Consider the following 17,225-nt stretch of genomic DNA (forward strand, 5'->3'; position numbering starts at 1 on the left):
AAAGCAGACACAGAGTGAAGACAGAACAATGATTTATATAGGCTTTCTGGAAGGCATATTTTGTGGGAAAAATTTTCCTTTATTTTTCAAAGACAGCATGATGAGAACTGGTATCAGGTTTCATATCCTGATTTGAGTAAAATCTTTGAAAATTCAGTTTATGCAAGGGAAGGAGGTGTCACATATTGATGGTGTTTTTTTCTGTAAGACCTCTGTATTTCAGTAAATGCTGGAAATCAGGCAACATCATTCAGCTGTAGCTCCAGGCCAGAGATCAGACTTGTGTGACTCTGAGAGGGGAACAGCTTTACTTTATCATCATCCAGCTGCAACAGCTTGAGGGATTTTTTCATCAGGAATCTGAAAGGAACCGTGACCCTTCTGGGGTGGGAACATGCTGTCTGTGCTGCCAGTGTCTCTCAGAAATTCAGGCTGCTTAATTTCCAGCTCTAACCCCAACACCTCTGATCACATCAGCCCTGCTCTGTGACCTGCTGTTTTTAAAGACACAGGGAATTCACTTATGGTGAAAAGGCCAATTTAAGACTCCTTTTAAAGACAGCCAATACCCAAAGCAGTGCCGGAAACTAGCTCCATCTTGGCCAAGATGCTCATCATTACTAAATGTGTTTGTTTTCTGGGCTTTTATTTTCCTAAAGCAAAACCTATCTTGCATTCTTAGTCTAGTTTCCTAAATAGCTTTGAACCTTTTTTTTTTCTTTTTTCTTTTTTTTTTTTCTTTCCCTCTTTCGTATTTGTATGAGAAGTACAACAGACACAGTGGCGGCAGGTAGGTCCATACTTGGAATAACTTTTCCCAGTTGTTGTTATAACTGGTATTATTTGAAATGAAAACTTTGTCAGAGTTCACAATTTATTAGGCACTAGACGACATTCTCCTTGGTTTCTTTCCTAACTTGTTTTTTGATGATCTGAAAGGTTTTTTGGTATCTAGCAGGCTGAAGCCTTTCTAGATTCAAAAAACAGCTTTTCAGTTAAAAGCAGGCCATTTTTTGCTTCCCTCCCATTATACTGGCAGCCAGACCTCTGAAAATAAATCAGAGGCATTTCAGCAGCTGGCACACAGGGTTGGTAATACTGGGGCAGCCCTACTTGTGGTCAGACTCTGAGGGCCAGGCTCCTCCTGGTGACAGCAGACACAGTGCTATTGGGTTTCAGTGGGCATTAGAGAGACCTAGAGAAGCCCATTGTGCAGTGATGTGGGGTTTGGTCCTACCATCTTGTGTGTAGGCACATGATGGTGTGCATGTGGCACTTGGGGACATGGTTTAGTGGGGGGACTTGGCTGTGCTGTGTTAACAGTTGGAGATTTTAGAGAGCTTTTCCTGCCTGAACTATTCTGTGATTCCATGTCTGTGATTCTGTGAATATAGACAGTGTGAGCATTCCTGCTGGCTATGGCTGCATCCAGCCCTGATAAAGGTATCACAAAACCCAGTTTCTCCATGCTGAGATGACTTAGTAAACCCCTTTATCGCTATGGCTAAGCGTGGTTTAAAAAGGGACCCAACTGAACCTGGTGAAAAGGTTTGCTTCTAAACTTCTGGAGGTATTTTAACATCATGCTTCACACCACTGAGATACACCTTACAGCGCTGCCTGTCATTGCTGCTGGTCTTCTGGTAATTCTCCTTTGAGTCCACTTTAATTTAAGGTTTATTCCCCTCTCTGCAGAAAATACTTCTTCCCAGTAATCCTATTTCATAATCCCTTCCATGACTGTTCAATTTATATTGCCTCGAACCTCCCATGATCTTCTGCAAAGCAGCCATCATATCTCTTCAGGCTTGTCCAGCCCTATTCTCTCTTCAGTCAAGAGGCAAACATCTCAGAAACGCCCCTGTCCTTTCCTGCTCTTCCCAGACACGGTTCAGACAGAGCTGCACAGCCTCACAGAGGACAGCCAAATTGCACTGGTGCCATGGAAAGGATACCCAGTGCTTACTGCTGCATTGTAAACCTTGAGGAAAACTGTCTCTGTGAAACCTGTAACTCACTCCATTGCTTTTAGGAAGATCAGGAGGGCCTGACAGTAATTCCTGCTGCATTTCTGCTGTTGTTTTCTCAATGTTGCCTCCAAGGCATGGTAGTGAAAGACAGTTTTTAGTGCTTTATAGAAAAGTCTATACAAATTAGGTTAGGGAAGTCCCTCTTCCACATGAGATGATGTGATGTACTCTCTGTACTCCGTTTTAGTGAAAATGGGGCTGCAGCATTTTGCAGACCCTGACTAGAGGAGACTGAATGCTTTACAAGCTTGAATTTTACTGATTTGTCCCTCAGCAGTGTGGACAAGCCACTGTAGGTGTCTCTCTTTCCCAGATTCTCCGAGGAGTGGGAAGAGCTGAGGCCAAGGGGCTGAACTCCAGCACTTTGGCCACAGACCTGGCCCTGTGTTCCCAGCCCAGGGAAGGGGCTACAGATGCAGCCCCCAGTGCTTCCCCACGAGGATCACAGTGCTCCCAACAGCAGTGGAAGGATTTCTACCTCATTTGAATAATGGGTTAATTAGTGCTCCTCTGTTTAAAACTGCTCCATTTCTGAGTCCATCAAAGTCTGTGAAAGCTTTGTCACATGTTTTATGGTGATTAGGAGGCGGCATAATTTATATAAGATATGGAAAAATGATAGAGGAAAAGGAAGACATTATTCCAGAATAGAAGCCATTAGCACAAACAGTAAAACTACTTTTCTTTCTTTTTTTTTTTTTTTTTTTTTAATCTATTTTAATAATTTATATATGTAATTTTGGGCTTCATTCTCTCTCCTAGCACCACACAGTGCCATGGCAGGACCCAGCTCTGTGACAGGATGCACTGGGCTTGTTGTGCAAAGCCTTGGGTGACCTGGAAGCATTTCCCTCTTGCAGGGCAGGTGAAAGCTGTCAAGAAATGCCTGGTGGTGGGGGTGGTCATCTCCATAAGTTTGTTCTGCCACAACTTCAGCAGAAGAGAGGAGGAAGAGATGTTTGAAGGGACTCTGTAGGTTGTGCAGAGAGCACATCTACATATTTCTTTTTTTTTTTTTTCCTGTGAAATAAGTGGAGATAAATAATTAATCAGGAGAAACAGCATAGAGGGTTGAATTTGCTGCCATTCCTCACAGAGCATGCTGTTAAAACACACAGTACTTTCTGTTAGGACCAGATGAAAACTTATTTTCTAAATGCATGAAAACATACTAGAAATCCAAGCAGAGTTTCTTTGAAACTATGAAAATAACAGGGGATGAAGTCAATAAAATGTTATGCTGTAGGAAGAAAACTCATGAGATCATTGCATAAATGAGAATTAGTTGGTTCAGGATGAGCACATGCTGAATCTGAGCATTCCCCTTGATCATCACTTTGAGTGCAGAGTCTCTGAGCTGACCAGGAGACTTGCTGCCTCCTTGCTGCCTTGCAGGGTAGGCTCTGCAAGGCCGGGAACAAACAGGAGAATCACAGAACCATTCAGGTCGGAAAATTCCTCTAAGATTAGGTTGGAAAAGTTCTCCAAAATCATTGAGTCCAACTGCTAACCCAGCACTGCCAAGTCCAGCACTAAGCCATATCCCCATGCCACATCTACATGTCTTTTAAATCCCTCCAGGGATGGTGACTCCACCCTGGGAAATCTGTTTCAACACTTGACAACCCTTTGAAGTGAAGAAATTTTTCCTAACATTCAAACGAAACTCCCCTGGAGTAACTTTAGGTCTTTTCTCTTGTCCTATTACTTTTGACTTCTGAGAAGAGCCTGTGCAGGGCAAAGATCTGAATAGCAAAAGGCTCATTGGAAGGCAGTGAGAACCCAATATTGATAAGCACTGATCGTTGTTTGTTAAAGTCTAGCCATCAACATAATTAGAATTTCCATTAATGTGAACATTCATGATATCCATGTTGGCCCTTCCCTGTAAAAGTGATGCTTATGGCAGACTCTTGATGTGGGGCTATCACAGCTTCACCAGGACATGTGGGAGCTGCTGATGAAGACAAAGAGGATGCTGGATGCTGATTTACCTCTGGGGATCTCTTGAACTAAAGTTCAAGCCGCTCCCTTTGCACCAATGAGTGGGAGCATGGGCTGTCATGTTGTCTGGTTTTAAGCCAAAACTTTAAAATCTGATGTTAATTTGTCTCATCTTTCCTGTCAATGACATTTCAATTGAACAGAAATTTGTGGAAATACCCTGACACCAATTCTTATTTTTAAGATTGCTCTAGAGAAGCCAAATAACAGGAACATCTAGGGTCAGCTGACAATTAACCTGTGTTCCCAGGTACCATCCTTCTTCATTATCTGATCACCACCTTTGCAACTCCTTTTCAGGCCAAGGCTACATACTGTTCTAAGTACCCAGGAAGTTTGTAACAAGAAGAGATGTCCCACTGGCAAAGAAATAAACACATCTGAATGCATTCTAGGGGTTTTCCACATAGTTCAGCTTATTTGCAGGTGGCCATACAAACCTGTTTGCGGGGTTACTACTGCAGCTCTGATTACCATGGTTATACATGGACTGGTTACAGCATGAAGAAACAGAAACAGCAAGGAAATATTTTGGGAATGCCCTAGTTTCATAGCTCCCTTCTTTCCTGGCTTTGTGGTGCCTTGCCAAAACTGGTACCCTCCACTGAGCATCATCCGTGAGGGTTTGTGAGGTGGGACCCTGGGCTGGTGCCAGCTGCAGAGCTGGGAGGATCAGTCCATTCGTCAGAACAAGGGATGTGGGAGCGCATTAGTCATTCCATACCCTTGACACGGGGTCAGTGATGATCTCAGGCACCAGCAACTTTCATTACCTTGAAAACCCTGACTGCCAGTCCAAGGCATGATTCCTTGTTTGCAGAGATAATGTCAGTGGTTGGAATAATCCATCGACCTGATCCAAAAGGAAAAGTGAACACTTCATTTCCATCCAGAGCTCTGTTTGCTAGGCTGTAGTGCTTGTGACACACTGGAGGATGAGCTCACACTTATGAAATATTTCAGTTCCCACTTCTATTGTCCTTTGCAATGGAAGTTCTCACCTCTGTTTTAACTATAAAACCCTTGGAGGAGACTGCAGTTCTGACTCAGACCATTAAGGGCACGTTGAGAAATAACTTCCATTTCCCAGAAGACTAATTTACATCAGCAAGCAAGAAGATAATCAGAGTCATAAATCTTTTTCCATGTCCATATCTCCTGATTGCTTTAAAAATATTGGGACAGTACTTTCTATACCTGACCCAAATGCAGAAATTCAGCTTGGTTTTCCTAAGATCTGCAGAGCATGGTAGTTAGGCTGGTTTATGTCTCCCTCATTTCCAGCAGGCTGGAATTAAGCATGGCCTGTAAATTATGTGTGACTTTTTAACTTTCATGAATCCCATAATTTTACTGCATTGATCAGTTCTTTACCATAATTGGCAATGACCCACGAGGAAATGGATGTTCTACATCAGGCAAATGGGAATTTTATTGATGTAGTATTGGGAAAGCCATAGGCATGATTTGCAAGCTAAAATGTTTCTATCCTTGATGTTTGTTTGAGAGCAGTGTTGGTGTCCTCCTGCCTGCATTTTACCTGGGGTCTTCATGGGAGTTAGAAAACCTGCTCTATTTAATATTTATAGGGAAATTATCTTATCCATCTAGCCCTCTATTAATATTAGTCAAGGTAACCATGTATGTTCCCTCTATTAATATTAATGACAGTGAACACAAGTGTCAGTGTAGGGATTCTGAAGATTTTCCTTAGGACTAGAAGCCAATTTTTCCTTTTTCCTTTCTCTCCATCTTCATTCCACACACTTCCTGAACAGGCACACATAGCCAGCTGCAACACCAGCCTATTCTGATGATCCCCATGCTGGAGGAGCAGCAGTTCCTTTCACTTTAGGAGAAACAAACCCACCTTGAATAATCTGGTTAATAAAGGCCGTATACTGAAATACAGCCTTTGCCCTTGTGTAAATCACAGAGGCACAGAATCATTCAGGTTGGAAAGAACTTTAGGATCGTCAAGCCCAGCCCCAGCACTACCAAGGCCACCGCTAAACCAAGTCCTCAAGTGCCACTTCACATCTTTTAAATTCTTCCCGGGATGGTGACTGTACCACTTCCCTGTGCCAACACCTAACAACCCTTTTGGTGCAGAATTTTTTCTTAATATCCAATTCAAACCTCCTCTGGTGCCACATGAGGCCATTTCCTCATCCTGTTGCTCACCTACCTGTTTTTTTTCCCAAGTTTTCCTCTAGCTACAACCTTTTTTCAGAGGGTAGCAAGATCCCCACTGAGCCTCATTTTCTCCAGGCTAAACAAGCTCATCTCCCTTGGCCACTCCTCACCAGACTAGTCCAAACCCTTCTACAGCCTTGTTGCCCTTCTTTACATATGCACAAGATTTAAGACACACCAATAGCTAAAAAATTAATGTCCAGAGAGGACCCACAGCCATATCTCTGCTGTCCTTATTTTCTGATCATGGGAAGGTGCGGTGGTGCGTATCTCCTTATGCTAGGCTAGCCCCTGACGCCCCACAGGATATCGGTGGGATCTTTTTTGGCCAGCTTCGTCCTGTCGCTTAGCTACGGTGCAGGTAATGAGAGACGGGACACTCGGAGGTTTATCTGGGAGTCAGGCTTTATTGAGGAGGAACCTCGCCTTTAGCCCAGAGCCTCGAAGAGAGGCAGAGCCTTGGGAGGCAGGGGGTTTAATACAGGAGGTGGAGACTCAGGGTGGGTACATACAGAACCAATGGGGAGAGAGAGGAGGGGAGCCATTAACATAACTGACAACAACATAGACTTGTCACCAAAGAGAGGGAGGGGAGAGCCCTCCAGCCAGCCAGTCACCTGGAAGCTCCTATCGAAGCTTCCAGACCTGGGGGACAGGCCCTGGGTGACTGGCAGGGAGGGGGAATCTCCCTGAGGGATGACGGACAGGTACACAAGGCGGGAAAGGGTAGCCAATCAGGGACTGTAACTGGGGAGACAAGGAGAGGCAGAGGGAGGCAGAGGGGGAGGCTGCAACATGAGGAAGACTAAAAATAGAACTGGGGTACAGTGAACAGAGAATTGAAATACATGAAACCAAAGTACATAACACAACTGTAATACTTTAAACTTATAAAATCTCTTGCACCACCACAGGAAGGGAGAAATGGATCCCTTTATTCCAAGGGTAAACACAGCCTATAATTAGATGAAATAGATTTCTTATAAAAATGGTTCCTGGTTGGACAGGGTGACATCAACCCATTTATTGCTTTAAAGAGTGAGGACAGATAGCCATCCTGGTGGGTCATGTAGCAGAGACTTTTAGATGGTTCCCCAAAGCTCTCAAAGAGCAATCATGATAACAAAGCATTGATGGTGACCTTTCATGACTCCAACTATACATCTGTGGAGGTAAAGATTCGTGGTGTGAGGGCAGTTAAAGAAAATTTAATTCTCTATATGCACCTCCTAAATAATTTCAGCATGCCATTTGCCCTCCTTGCATTCTGCTTTGGGAAGACACCTGATTATGTTGATAAAAGTGATTAGAGCAAGAGTCAATCCTATGTCAGTTACTGGGTGTCTATAATGAGATCAATTTTCTCATTTTATTTCCTGCTCATCAATCAACCTTATGCGTGTTGGGTGTAACCGAATTTGTGTCCAACAGCAAAATGAAGATATTTAGATTTACTCTTATAAAATCTTATACCAAGGTTATATTAAACTGGAGGGAAAAAAGGGAGCTGCTCTTAAACATCTTAACTTAAAGTCTGCATGCAGCAAAAATGCTCCTTGTTCAAGCATAACTTGCCTTTAACTCTTCATTTTTTTCTCCAGAGAGCACAGTAACAGAAATAGAAAAATGGAATTACCTCGGGCATTGCTTTTTTTTTTCTTTTTTTTTTTCTTTTTTTTTTTTTTTTTTTTAAAGGTGGGAGGGAATGAGAGAGCTTCAAAATACTTGATAAAAACCCTTTGATTGTGCTCTCAGAAACTCTTGGATGGGCTCACACCTCAAACAAAGTACAAGCCTCTGTAGCTTCTGTTAAAATTAAGAAAGAATTATTAGGAAGAGAAAAAGCCATTGCACACAAATAATCCTAAAAGTGAAGTACAGGGCGCATTTAGTATCCATACTGTCAGGGAAAGCTAGTGTAATGCATCAGGCAGATACAGCATTTCTGCAAAGATTCTGGAACCCAAGAGCAGATTATAACAAAGTAAAATGGGAGACGAAAATATAGTGTTCATCTGATCCATAAATTTTTCAACTCTTTAGCAAATAAAGCCTACGAAGCAGAATCCTTCCTGCACAAAAAAAAAAAATCCAACAACAACGACAACAAAAAACAAAACCCAAAACAGAGAAGGGAGAAAAAAGGAAACAAAATGCCCTGAAACAGAGCGTGTGCAGTCCTGGGCCAAGGGGATTTGTTATGAAAGCATCCTTATGAAAGTATGATCAGCCTTCTTGGGAGAGCAGCATTCACAGACAGCTTTTTTGGAATAAAATCAAATATGACTTCCTGATATTTAACTATTGGCCATCAATAAATGATTTATGAGAAAACTATTCTTTATTACGCATCATGTGAGAGAACATATGTCTCGATTTTTGAGTTTTTGGGAAAGCAGGGAATACAGTGACTGTCTGATTGAATTACTGACCATTTTCTTGGACATGGAGAAATAATACTCTTTGCTTTTTTATAAATAACACTTTTACAATAGGACTACCTGATATTACACAACCACAGCATCAGAGTGCACTCATCACAGTTTTTCCAATGTGCTTGATCTTCACAGTAACTTTGTGACTATGCAGAACTCTTCATAAATATTTAATTAGTATTATTCTGCAGGCATAAGTGCCAGGGAAGAGTCAGAAAGTGACTCATTGTTTCTTAATAAGAGATGTGAGACAAAGGAGCTCTGGAGTCACAGTGGAATTGGGTTCTTGGTGCTAATAAAATCACCCATGGACTTTAAAAAATCCTGTGGAATGAAAAGAAGTATCTCTTATACCATCAACAAGGGTATGTGTGAGAAAACAAGCAAAGCTGGTCTACTCTATAATAACAAAAAATATGTTAGCAGTAAAATGATGGTAAAAACAATAGGAGTAATTTCTTTCATCTTTCAGGAACTTTAGCCATGATATCATGGATGGAAATAATAAATAAATAAATAAATGTAAATAAATGGTTAATTTCAAGATGCCTCTGAGATAATACCAAGCATTAGCTCAATCTTTTGAGTTTAGCTGGTTAAATAAGAGCTGATGCACTGACAGTTATGAAGATCCTGCAGGAAATATTGGTGAGAAGACATTTCCCTGAAGTGAACGGTGCATGATATTTCCCATCCCATCCCATCCTCTGGGTGCGAAGGTTACAACCCATGTTCACTTGAGCCATATGCAGAGATGGCTGAGCTGTCTATGATACTGCATGGGAAATTTATTTACTATTCATTCTAAAGTCAGTAAGAACCTTTTTAAAAAACAAAAAAGACCAACTGACCAAAACCCAAAACAAAAACAAAAACACCAAAACAAAAAGACCAAACATGTCTACAAATGGCAGCTGGTCAGTGGCTCCTGCAAAATATCAGCTGCCAGAGCAGGGACAGCAAGCTCTGCCTCCTCAGTGTTGCCTCTTGTGAATTCTTTAAGTATTGTTGAAGATGACTTCAAGATGATTTTAGCTATCTTTTTTTTTTTTTTTCCCCCCAGATTTTGTGAAAGTTTCCACTCCATAATCCAATAGAGATTTTATTGAAAAATGGCTTCACAAAGTATATATGAAAAATGGCTAATCATCACTGCATCAGTCTCCTTGACTTATCCTCATTACCTAATGCTTACTCTCTCTGCATATGAAGGTTTTTCTCTACTTTACATACCCTGGTATTAAATTCTGCCTTCAAACAGAAGTTTGAGCAACAGCCCAGGAGATAAATGGTCAGGTGCACCTTGCTAGAGTAACCATATATTTCTATTTTTGGCTGGGCTACATTTTGAGTTGCAGTACCACCCCAAAAGTGATGTCTGATGCATGACAGTTATTGTTATGAATTGCTTTTGTAGTCTTTTAGCCTGCAGAATACTATCAATCCTCAGGGAAAGCACTGAAGGGTAAATTCTACATCAGTTCCCATTTTAATTATAAATTAACAGTGTCTTGATTACGTGAAGCTGCACACTAAATGAGCATGCACAATATCATGAAAAATACCCTGTTTCTGTTTTTTTGTTGGTCCTGCTATCATTTTTCCTGCACCAAGATGTGTTGGAGGGTTTAACCTATCTCCTGGGGATCTGCCAAGTGCTGCTCAGTGTGAGGGGAGAATTGAACATGGGGGTGCTCTTGCCTTCACGTGGAATGAGCAGGCATTTTCTTTTACAGCCCCACTTGAGCCACTAAGGAGGTTATCAGTCAACCAAGAAAAATGTGATTGTCATCAGGAGCAGATTCTTCCCTACTGTCCCCTCCAAAACAGATCAAAAACTGTGGTGCTACGGCTTATGCGTGTAACTAGTGTTTCATAAACCTGATATTATCACAAATAGTGGGTCTTCATGTCTATAGCATCTCAGGTGCTGCATAAAGAGAAGCACAAATCCATTAGGATGGACTAATCCTTCATGTTCAAATAAACCTTCATTTGTTTTTATATCTGCTAAAATCCTAATTCAGTTTTATGCTGTAATATCACCACGACTCACCGGGTCCTGCTGCTGCGCGACTTTGCTTTGAGCCGCTGTGTAACATTGGAATGGCCACAAAAATCAGAAGAAAGTTGTCCTTTCTTGGGTGCATTGAAAATACAAACATTTGTAATATTTCAGGGGGCAGAGAGGTCACAACCAAAACAACAACAACAATAGCAAGTTAAATTGCCTGAGCCGTTTTACCAAGCAAGAGGGTGGCAACTTTGAGGGCAGATCAGTAAAACCTGGGAGGCTGTGCCAGCACAATGGATGAGTGCTGACAGCAGGACCAGGCAGGCAGACAGTTTGCAGCCTATTTGTAATACTCCTCTTTGGCTCAAACTCCAAGGAGAAGGTGGGTTTTGAGTGGTGGCTTTGGTCCTGCATGGCCTGAAGCTAAGGGAAAGCATCCCCAAAAGGATCCTGGTGACATCCCTGCCCGCCCCACTGGCTGTGGCCTTGCTGTCATCCAAGAGATGGAAATTGCCTGTGTTGCCCCTGGATAAAGAGCACTGCCTTTATCTCATAGGCATTTAGGCTTCCAAACTTCTACAAGAAGAAGCAGTAAAACAACGTATAAAATCAAGATACTGCTGTTTATTCCCTGAGCAATCCCAAAAGGGCTAAAAAAGACATCATAAATATCAGCCAGCAAATGAAAAGGCTGTTGTGCTCGATGCCAGTTTTATGATGCTAAGGTGAAGCTGGTTTAAGCCACTCCTACAACACGGGCATGGCACAGACTTTTGATGTTCACTGCTTTTTCACTCCACCAAAAGTTATAATCCTGAAAGTGTGGATCCACTTTCTTTTCCTATCTTTTCTTGGAAAGAATCATAATATGTACGAGTTCTCAAAAACAGGGTGCAAGAGAAAATCTGGGCTTATTTCACCTGTAAAATTTGCTAACTTTCCTGAGCAAAGTTTTGTGTCTTAAAACTAGCACTGCCTAATACATAAATAATATTCCCATAAATACATAAGAAAAAGCATTTTCCCAGTTTGAAATGTGTGTTTACTTTGTAGGAGAGGTGTTTATTTAGTGACAAAGAGATGAAGATTTGAGCTTTGTGGGCTCAGAATGAACTTCCCACTACTGCTGTGGTGGCAGAAGAGGGTCCTGGCTCAGCTGAAGCACCCAGCTTCAACTTTCTTTCACAAGAAAATAGTAGAAAAGGGACAACTGAAGGGGATAGATGTTTTTTATTATGTAAATAAATATAGTAAATGTAATGAATCTGGAAATACAGAATATTTCACTTATCTTGACAGCTTTGAAGACTAAGATTTCCAAGAGGAAATTATCACTGGTCATGAGGCAGTGTGATTACCAGCAAATTGCATGTAGGTAGCCCATGCTATAAAACAATAAAAATTTTATTTTATACATACATGTGTGCATGTATGCTCACATATGCTCACTGGTGCTCTTTCAGTGAAGGCAAATGCAACATTAATAAGTGATAAAGAACCAAATTTTTGCCCTGGTGGACAGAACTTGCAAGATGGACAGCCTGTGGGATGGGCTTTGGAAAATCAGTTTAATTTTCCCAGACCTTTTGAGTGATGGATTAAGAAATAAAGTTCTTTTATAAAATGCCTTGCAATATTGATTGCTAATCCTGTAAAATGCACCATGGCAAAGATGGTGTACTGTTTTGCATAGTTTTTGTTTTATTTTGTTTGGTTGGTTTTGGTTTTGGTTCGTTTTGGTTTGGTTTTTTTTTTTTTTTGCATAGCACAATCATAATCATTTTGATTCCAAATAATGCTGCCCATTTTAAAGGGTATTTAAAAGCTTCTTTCCTCATTCTCTACAAAACCATAATTTTAAAATTCCTCTCCCCTTACAACAGGCTATCAGAGTGCTTTGCACAATGAGGGATACTATTGACATATTCAGTGGGATATTTTTAGCATAGTGGGAAAAATAAAATCTTGGCAAAGGTCAGCTCTTTCAGTGCGCTAATTAAATTTCTGCGGAAGGAGATTATATAACAATGGTGACACGCAGGCTTGTGGGGACGTCAGGCAGCAGCCTGCAGCAAGCAGCCTGGGTGAGAGGGGCTGGCAGGGGTGGACTTGCATGCCTGACAGATTGCCCCTGAGTCATGCAGCACCAGATTTCCTTCCCTGATGTTTTCATTGGGGCAGGGCAAGCAGAGGGATCTTGCAAAAAAGGTTTTCCATTAGTTAATGGCAGCTCTGTGCAACCTCTCTGGGAGCGGGATGTGCTAAGGGAGGGATGGGTGCAAGGTGGGGCTATCAGTGAAACTCTGCTGTCCTAGCTGCTCTTCTAACACTGTCTGGGATAAAAAACCCCAAGGATTCAGACTGGAGAAAAGCAGGAAGTTTTCTACAATGAGAGTGGTGATGCACTGGCACAGGTTTTCAGAGGAGCTGTTCATGTCCCATCTCTGGAAATGCTGCGGGCCAGGCTGAACAGGGCTTTGACCAGCCTTGTCTAAGGGAAGATGTCCCTACCAGTGGCAGACAGAGTGGAACTGGATGGTCTTTACAGTCCCTTCCAACCCAAACTCTTCTATGATTCTATGATTTTCTGTTTCTGTGAATCTATGTGTCTGTGACTTGATGCTTCACTGCATCTTCTTCAATTCTGTGATTCTATGATTTTGGAGGAGGAATTAAACCTAAGGTCACTTTTATACCAAAACAATGCCAGCATGATCACAGGCAGAGGTGGGACTTGACCCATCTTGTTATCAGCAAAGTGCTCTGTAGAACTTGGAATTTCAAAGCTCTGAACAGTGGTGATTATTGCTTGTCAGTAAACAGCCACCTTCTCCTCTCTTCAGGAGTGCAAAAACAACTTGCTCCAGTGGAAGGATCACAAATATGCTAAGTAAGATATTTCGAATAACTAAGCTACTTTGAAAACTGACTTCCAATGGATATGAAGAATGAAAACTGCTTTGTGTTTTCTATGGTAACTCACTGTCTGGACAAGGCAAGACACAGAGTATCTGCATCAAGAGATGATTTGTGTTATGCAGGAGAGTGAGAGGAGCAGCTGGGCAGCAAAACCAGTGGCTTCACAGTCACCTGCAGTCTGACAGGTCCTCCCAGGCTTTGGATCCCTGTCTGCACCTGCCAAGACATAGGGAATGCCATCAATTTTCCTTAAAGCACTGTTAGAGAAGGAAGTTCCCACGAGATGAGCTGCCACAACAGGCACAGATGGCAAGCGGGAAGGCGTTATGTCAGCCCTACACAGAAGTGAAAGGCTTAGAATTAGCATGCCGGACAAGATGACAAGATTCCACTACGCAGCCTGTGGGAAAAGCAGGGAGGGAACAAGAGGAAGATGCCAGGCCTGGTGAGGCAGATATGGGTAACTCATCCACACAAAAATTCCCACCATGGCAAATTGTGGGAAAGGAAGCAATTGTTTACACATATTCCATACCAAGTTGTGGGAACAGGTCGTATGTCTTGTGAATGCTTTGGAGTTGGACTGTATAAAAATGGTACCTCCAGAAGAACACTCAGGGACACCCTCCACTGAGCAGAGGAAGAGGGAGCAGCAGGACACCACAGCATCTGTGTGGTGGTGACCATCTTCTTAATCTCTGTCTCTTTTTCTCTCCCCTTCTATCCCTTTCTCTACCTCACATTGACTGTTAAATAAAATCCATATTATTGGCTTTGGCATATGGTCTTGTTTGCACCTTAATTCTGGCAGGGGCATCTTTTGATAAACAGATCCTAACACTGTTTCAAAAGTGGGATCCTAACATTATTCCAGGGGATTATAATAGCATAACAACACTGTCATGTACTATCTCTTCCCCAGTCTCCACCCAGAGACCTTGCCACCCTTGCACCCACCAGTGACTGCTGCCTCATTCATTCTCTAGTTCTGCTGTGGCTGCCGGTGCCAGCACAGCTCCCTCCATCATTCCTGGCCTTGGACGAGCAGAGACTTATTTTTACGAACATGTTCACTCATCTCCTGCAGAGCCCTGTGGTAATTTAGCAAAACCTTAGTGGCAGGAGACAATTTTAGTTGGTTACCAGTTGATGGCACAAGGGCCGTTCACCCTCCCAGTCGAGTCACTGTCACTTCCCAGCAAGTGTGAACCTGTCTTCACACTTCCACAAGCAGACAGGGCAAGTTGCCTGCATTTTGTCTGTTCAGTGGGGGATCCCTCCTCCAGCGTGGAACTGTCACCCTCTTTCAAGACTCAGGTTTTAATAAAATTTCTGCACAAAGCATCTTAACTCTGAGCTGAATGACTGCTTTGAATACAGCAATTAAGAAGATGAAAGGGGGGAGGGTATCCCTGTGTATCATGTTGTCATATGCTTCAGAAGAGTTCCTGGGGTGGGTGTGATGAATACATGAACAAATAAGTCTGTACAAGAAGATCAACAGAGATAAACCTGTGTGCTTCTGTCCTCGACCCAGCAATGGGAGGTTGTGGCTGAGGATCCTGGAGGAATTTGCTGGGACTTCATTTGAAGTTAGATTTAGGATCATTAATTACCTATGAAATCCTTGAACACATCGTTTTTAAATTCAGATTAATTTCTCCAATCTGCAGTTAATTTCAGAGCTGCCGTCAATTTGTTCTCGCTGACACAGACCTGAAGGAGGTTTCTGAATAAAATGTCTATGGCTGAGCTTTTGCTCCACAAATGAGTGAGCAATGCTCCCAGCATCACGTCATTGGCCTCTGCCCCTTTTCCACAGTCTTTTCGGGTTGGATGTGCAGAGGAATACCAGCCCAGCATTTCTGAGAATGCTTCATGGCAGAGATAATTACATGGTGAAATGAAAACTAACAAGCTGCATCTACTTAGGATTAAGGATTAATGATCTCAGCTTTAGTCTTTGCTTCCCTGCAGGGTGGCACATCTCACAAAAATCATGCTCCAATAAATACAAAAATTTTAGTGTGCAGCCTGCAGAGTGTATGTACAGAAACAAGATTCTTACTGTTCTCACCTATCATCTGAGGCTGGACCTAATGTCCTCAATTGCCTGAGGCAAAACAAAGATGTAGATTAAAGAATCATGGTGTCACAACATGATTTGGGTTGGAAACAAGACCCTCCAGTCCTGCTGCGGGCAAGGGATACCTTCTACTAGGCCAGGTTGCTCTAAGCCTCATCCAGTCTGGCTTTGAATAATTCCAGGGATGGGACAGCCACAGCTTCTCTGGAAAACCTGTTTCAGTGTTTCATCACTCCCACAGTTGAGATTTTCTAACCCTGTCTTCTCTCAGTTTAAAGCCATTCTTCCTTGTCCTTTTGCTCCAGAACCTTGTCCAAAGTCCCACTCCAGCTCTCTTGGAGCTCATTTAGGCACTGGAAGGGGCTCTAAGATCTCCTCAAAGCCTTTTCTTCTCCAGGCTGAACAACCCAACTCTCTCAGCCATCACCAGACTTGCCATCTGCTTTGAAACAAACCCTGCTCTGCTCACCACTCTCCAGGGTTATTTATCCTCATTTCCAAGCTGCCTTCACCAGTCCTTTCTCACTGTTCTTTCTGCATATTTTATATGGCAAGATTATGGGCACTGTGGGCTACACCACACCCAATGCTTTCCTCTCAAGTCCTCCCCACATTTTATAGCCATAAAACACCATCTTGATGTGGTGTTTCGCCCACCCTTGGCTGTGACCAGCTGTCTCTAGGCCTTCCCTCTGAGCCAGAAAATACGGAATAGCCTGTCTGCTTGCTCTTTTGATCTCATTGGCATCAATTTCCCAGCCACCTGCTAATGGTGGGCTCCTCTGGATCACCCTGGAACATGCTGGATAGGTGGCAGGAGAAAACAAGCTCGAATGGCAGAGGTTGGGACTTGGCTGGCCAGCCTGCTTCAGTCTAGCTCAGTTTGTCTTCATATCCAGGTCTTCAGTTTTCTCCAAAACTACACTATAGGGGCAATGTTACAGAAGGGAAAATATGGTTTAATAGAGCATGTGCAACACTGGTTATGAAAACAGCTGCCATTCCTGTGAAGTTTCTGGTGGATCCACTTCTCCCACCTTGCCTCTGGCAGGCAATGTGTGTGCAAAGGCTGCTTCAGGTTATCATTCCCCACAACCAGAGGATTGAAGTATTGTGCCTCATTCGGTTTGATTTCAGTTTAAAGAGGTTTGACATTTCAAAGTGAGCCTCAGTCTCTGTTTGGGGTGGCTTATGTCGGATACTTATCAGAGACAGCACATCCATCAGTGTTCCCACATGGCTGTAAGCTGGAAAAAAACCCTTCAGAGAGTGAGCTAGGACCAGAAATGCAACCAAATCCTTCAGGTAGGGGTTTTCCATCTGTTTTTTGTAGAAGCTACTTGAAAACACTGTTCTTTCTTACCTCCCTTTGGTAGCTACTGCATGGTGTATTTTATTTCCCTTAATGTTGCCCTGAAGTGCCCTCATGCAAAGCTGTGCATGCATCCCAACTGGCAGAGCTTCCCTCCTCCAGCTCTGTGAAAAGTGCTCTCAGACCTACTGACACATCCAGGTTAATCATCTGAAGCCTGTTCAAGCAG

The sequence above is a fragment of the Chamaea fasciata genome, unplaced genomic scaffold (assembly GCF_029207755.1).
Source record: "Chamaea fasciata isolate MVZ Bird 193981 ecotype frontalis unplaced genomic scaffold, bChaFas1.0.hap1 SCAF_4, whole genome shotgun sequence".
Taxonomy (NCBI): Eukaryota; Metazoa; Chordata; class Aves; order Passeriformes; family Sylviidae; genus Chamaea; species Chamaea fasciata.